Here is a 5366-nt window from a genome sequence, read left to right as displayed (position 1 = left end):
GCCCCTTTGCCCACGCTCTTCTCAGACTGTTACACTGCATTGTCCCCCTCCTCTCCGATACCACCACTGCCCCAAGATGAACTCCCCGGAGACACTCCAAGGAGCCCCACTCTCGCCTGGCCTTCGACCAGCACCTTTCTCTCAAACCCTGCTGCTTGCAGAGCCTACAGCTTGCCTCTCCTCTGACTTAGCCCACAGGCTGCCCAGTGGGCCAGTGCTAGATCCAGGATGGGGAAACTGAGGCACGGAGGGGAGAGTCAAGACCCCAAGATGGAGGAACAAGGGCACGAAACAGCCTTTTCCCCTACCTCACAGGGAACACGGGTATCTGGCGGTCTTCGCCACAGGATGCCAAATGCCTGTGTCCGTTTTCGCCTCTGAGCAGAGGCAGGAGCCCAGGTCTGTGGGAAACCAAATGAGCTGGCATCAGTGATGGGGCACTGGTGGGGCACCAGAGCCCACATGAGGCCGACATTCACCAAAGTGGAGATGACTTGTGCCACGAAGGAGCCTGTCCCTTTCTTGTAGGAGAGAGCAGGTCTTGGTCTCTTGATGAGGGGCTGCACACGGCGGTCGGATGTGGCTCCTGCAAGACACACCAGGGTGCTATGTGATGAGGCTGCCATGGCTCCCAGCTGCCACACCTGGCTTTCCCCACAAGGGTCTGTCCTTGTGGGAGGTGCCGGGCCATGTTCGATACAATGGAACAGGCCCGTGTCCCCAAGGACCATGCCACAGTCTGACCCCAGACCCTGTGTCAGGAACCTGGAGGGCACCTTCCCCATTGCCTCCGCTGCCAGAAGCTGAGGGTACTTCTGGCCACGAGGTTCTTACCCAGTTGAGTACACTGGAGCCTTGCTCTTCCTCGGCTGCCTTGCTGCTCGCCTCTCCCCCACGTCTTCAGTTGGATAAGACACCACAGCCACAAGTTCCACAGGATGGTCCCCACGAAGGTGAGAAACCGTCTCACGATGCCCTGCTGGGAAACGGCACAGGGCAGAACTGAGTGTCCCCATGCCTCGGCTGTGGCCTTGCTCTGTGCATGTGCGGTGGCCTTGCTCAAGGACAGGGGATGCACTGATCCAGGTAAGCAGGACAAGAGCCCCTTGCGCAATGGAGCTGTCAGCCCCAAGTGTGCGGCCACCAGGGAGGGAACCCTGTCCCGTGACCCCCAGCCCCCCGAAGGGGCTGGTGCCATGCGAGGGACTGTGTGCCTGGAGCTCTAGCCCCTGTGCTGTCCCAGCCCTGGGGGCTGCAACCTGCACCAGGGCTCTTGGCAGTGGTCTGCACCCCCCGCCCCTTCACCATTGTGTCAGCCTTGTTGTCACCCAGAGGCTTTGTGTGCCTGAGGCCAGGCAGTTTCTGGGATTTTAGGACTGAAGGAAAAGCTCTTCCTCTTCTGATACAGACAGCTCCTGCCCTAAGGGTACCCTTGCCACTTGCCTGGACCCAAAGGGGCTGTTTGGATTTGAAAGAGCATCATCTTTGTGTGTGTGCCACCGGGACCCTGGCCAGCAGGAGGGTAAAAACCCTTCCCCGAGAGCTCTCCCAGGATGGGGATGGGGATGGGGAGGGGACAGGGAGGGGACAGGGAGGGGATGTCTGTGGCTGTCAGCTCTGAAGAGCTGTGGGGACCCAGCACGGGTTGCCTGTCGTGGCAACACTATCCAAGGTACCACTTTGGTCCCTGCCTACCACCCCCTTGGGGGCCTGGGGACACTGCGAGGACCGACCCCGGCCCCCAGCCCCATGGCCCTGACCTGCCTCCCATCCCACCCAGCGCCTCCTACCGGCTGCGGCTGCGGCACCCAACTCTGCACTCTGACTCGCCTCCCCATGGCTCGCGCCGAGGGGTGGTGGGATCCTGTGCCTGCTCCGGGGAGAGCCCAGATCCTCCTGCTGCCCCACGCAGTGCCTGCTCCGGGGAGAGCCCAGATCCTCCTGCTGCCCCACGCAGTGCCTGCTCCGGGGAGAGCCCAGATCCTCCTGCTGCCCCACGCAGTGCCTGCTCCGGGGAGAGCCCAGATCCTCCTGCTGCCCCACGCAGTGCCTGCTCCGGGGAGAGCCCAGATCCTCCTGCTGCCCCACGCAGTGCCTGCTCCGGGGAGAGCCCAGATCCTCCTGCTGCCCCACGCAGTGCCTGCTCCGGGGAGAGCCCAGATCCTCCTGCTGCCCCACGCAGTGCCTGCTCCGGGGAGAGCCCAGATCCTCCTGCTGCCCCACGCAGTGCCGGGCAACACGTCTGGAGCCCGCTGCATCCGCGTTCCCACGGCGATAACTGCCGCACCGGGATGGAATCGGGGCCGGGCTGAACCACGGGCCCAGGGGGACCCAGCGCCTCCCCTCGGGGACAGGACGGGGGCTCCCCATGCTGTCCAGCCTCCAAAATGGGCAGAGACCCCTCCCTGATGGTGCCCGACCTCGGCCCTGCTGCCACCATCCTCCCGGGACGCCTCTGTGGGGGGAGGCCGGGACCCCCTGACGGGGGGCACCGCAGCCCCGCTCGACCCCCGTCGCAGCCCACCCCGTGGGAGATGCTGCCCTGGCCTGGTCCCCACGCGGGATGGGGGGCTGTTACAGGCTTCTCATGGGGTTGAGCTTCCCAGGGAGCTCCTCCTTGGTTCAAAATGCATTTAAAGTTGGAATTGGAGAAGATCTTCACCTGCTTTCTGTTTGGATGCCAGAGGGTTAAGAGCTGCATTTTAAAGAAACTCTTCCAAAATTTTTCTCTCTCTTGCCTTATTAGACAACAGGGCATTAAAACTTCTCTGTGATTATTAATCATCAATGAATAAGTCTAGTACCTAAGCTGTGAGGAGGTTAAAACACACAAAAAAGTCAGTCCTAGAAGAGCATATAAATAAGTACCCTTCCAAATGAAGCTAAATAATCATCTGAAGAAGAGAGAAAAGAGGGCAAGTTAACGTCTTGGTTTTTGAAGGTGAGAGTTTCCTAAGTCTGCAGGGCTATTTAAAATGCCTCCTTCTCAAACACCTCCAGAATTAAAGCTCACTCAAGTGATCCTAAGAGGGACAGAGAAAGGGGTGGCCTTGACTAGCTCTTACTTTGCCTGCTTTGCATTTACTCTCCCGGCTGCCCTCTACTTTCCACCTGGAAGGCCACTCCCAAGGCAACAGGCAGGCTGCAGCAGAACACACAGCGCTTTGGGGGGCAGCTTCTGTTTTCACATTTAACTAATGTCTCCGCAGTTGCATGCACAGTGCTCGCACTACCCTGCTGGCAGGGAAAAGCTGCCTTCCTCCTCTGGCCATAACTGGAGAGAAAGTGCTGACCTTTCCCAGCGAGCTCGCAGTGAGCGTCTGTGCCGGGCGTCCCAGTACCTGCCTTCCCAAAAAGGGCAGGCAGGAGCCTCGCGCACAGGAGCGGTGCCTGTAGCTGCCTTGTGATGTGCTCCAACAAGCAATCCCTTCTGACCCCTACAACTAGCCACAAGGGGCTCAGGCCTGCATTGCTCTTGCCTAAACCGTTCTGCTGATGTGCACACACCAGCCCCACACAGCACTTGGACAGACCCACAGCTCGGCATTTCCCCCTCTGGCCTTTGCACCTCCTTCCCCAGAGCCCTCCCCAGCCCGCTACCCATAACATACACGACTGCTGCCTGGTCCACATTTACCTCACAACCAGGCTGATTCTCCTCCAGGGACTGCCCGTGTCTCTCCTTTGGGGACTGGGTGTGAGTCTGCTGAGTGGCACTCTTCACATCTGTCAGCAAGAAGCAGCCTGCGACCTCCTTGCCGGTGGCCAGTGGCCAGGGAGATGTTTACTTTCTTTGGGACTACGGTAGTGTGGAACAAATTCCTAGCTTTCTTCTTCATCCCATGTCATCTCTCTACATTTATGACATTGCAAGACATTTCCAGGGTTTTGTAGCAGTGATAGCTCTTTCCTACGTGCCCAAGATGGCAAGACAGTTTCCTCGGAGCCTGAGGTGCATTTGGAACACTCTCCTGAAGACATGTGTTGTGCGCCCTTGCATCTAGTTTGGGAGTGAGGGAGGGGCAAGAGCAGGCATCCTTTGCAAGGACTGGGAAAACCAGAGGAAGGCGATGCCATAAAATCCCAGTCACATCGTTCATTAGAGCAGGACGTGGACTAATTCTGCCTTCAGGTACCTCTTGGGACTGCCTCCAGCCGAATGGAGGCAGTCCAGGAAGGATCCTGGGAGCAATGTAGCAAACCTTGTTTAAGATCTTCATTCATGACCTGGATGATGGGGCCAAAGGAATCCGAGGCAAGCTGGCAGATGACAGAAAATTGGGAGGAGTGGCTGATTCCGCACATGATTGTGCCGTCACTCAGAGGGACCTGAGAAATGGGCAGACAGGAACCTCATGAAGGTCAGCAAAGGGAAATGCCAAGTCCTGCACATGGGAAGAAATATCCCCATGCACCACAACAGGCTGGGGACTGACCGGCTGAGGAGCAGCTTTCCAGAGAAGCACCTGCGGCTCCTGGTGGACAAGCTGGTCATCAGCCAGCAATGCACCCTCATGGCAAAGGAGGCCAACAGTATCCTGGGCTGCAGTAGCAAGAGCCTTGCCAGCAGGTCAAGAAAGGAGCTCCTTCCCTCCTGCTCAGCACTGGTGAGGCTGCACCTGGAGGGCTGTGTCCAAATGTGGGCTCTCCTGTACAAGAAAGACATGGGCCTGCTGCACAGACTCCAGGAAAGGGCCATAAAGATGACTACGGCTCTGGAGCATCTCTCATGCGAGGACACACTGAGAGAAGTGGGACTGGAGGCAGGAACTGATGGCAGTGCATTGATTGCTGGGAGCCAAGGATTTGGCCAACATGGCCCTGTAGAGAAAACGGTCCACCACTATCAGATGAAGTGTCCAAAGGAGGAAAAGGCAAGGGCCCTTGCGTCTGGCCACACAGAAACAGAAATGCCAGGACTAAGGAAGGTGCCAAACAGACTCATGGACATCCATCCTACGCCACTTCTAGTCTAGGACTAGTCTTTCCTTCACATGCTTTCACATGAGGAAATTGTTCCCTCAAAAGAAAGAAAACCACCCTCCCAATGTGTCCAGTTCTTCTACCAGACCAAGCGAGAGCCCCCAGCACTCGGTGCTCAGCATCTCAGCTCAGAAACTCCTTTTCCCAGGCTCTCCCACTTAGCAGAGAGGGCGAGAGCCTTTCCCCAGGGAAGTCCTGGCCACCAGCACTTGGATAAATTCAGCTGCAGGAGGCAGATAAGGCGGCTGTTGCCTCCAGGCCCCTCCCCTGTAGTCCTTCCACCTCCCAGCAGCAACATCACAGCTGCCTCCATCCTGAAAGCCCAACTCATGAGTTTTTTTTCCTTTTTCTTAATGAGCATGATATGAAGACCCTGAATCGAA

The 5366-nt window shown here is 57.7% G+C and overlaps 1 long non-coding RNA gene across 1 annotated transcript; it reads right to left on the bottom strand.

The window, feature by feature from the left end:
* Positions 1–553: 553 nt before the first annotated feature.
* Positions 554–4546, bottom strand: LOC138063494 (uncharacterized). The gene is made up of 3 exons (XR_011137072.1): positions 3638–4546; positions 835–979; positions 554–586 (listed from the first exon to the last, which is right to left on the bottom strand). It is a non-coding gene; the product is annotated as an uncharacterized lncRNA (long non-coding RNA).
* Positions 4547–5366: the final 820 nt, after the last annotated feature.

This window comes from Struthio camelus, chromosome 32 (genome assembly GCF_040807025.1).
Source record: "Struthio camelus isolate bStrCam1 chromosome 32, bStrCam1.hap1, whole genome shotgun sequence".
NCBI lineage: Eukaryota > Metazoa > Chordata > Aves > Struthioniformes > Struthionidae > Struthio > Struthio camelus.
The sequence above is the reverse complement of the archived record's forward strand: the minus strand, read 5'-3'. Positions and strand labels throughout refer to the sequence as shown.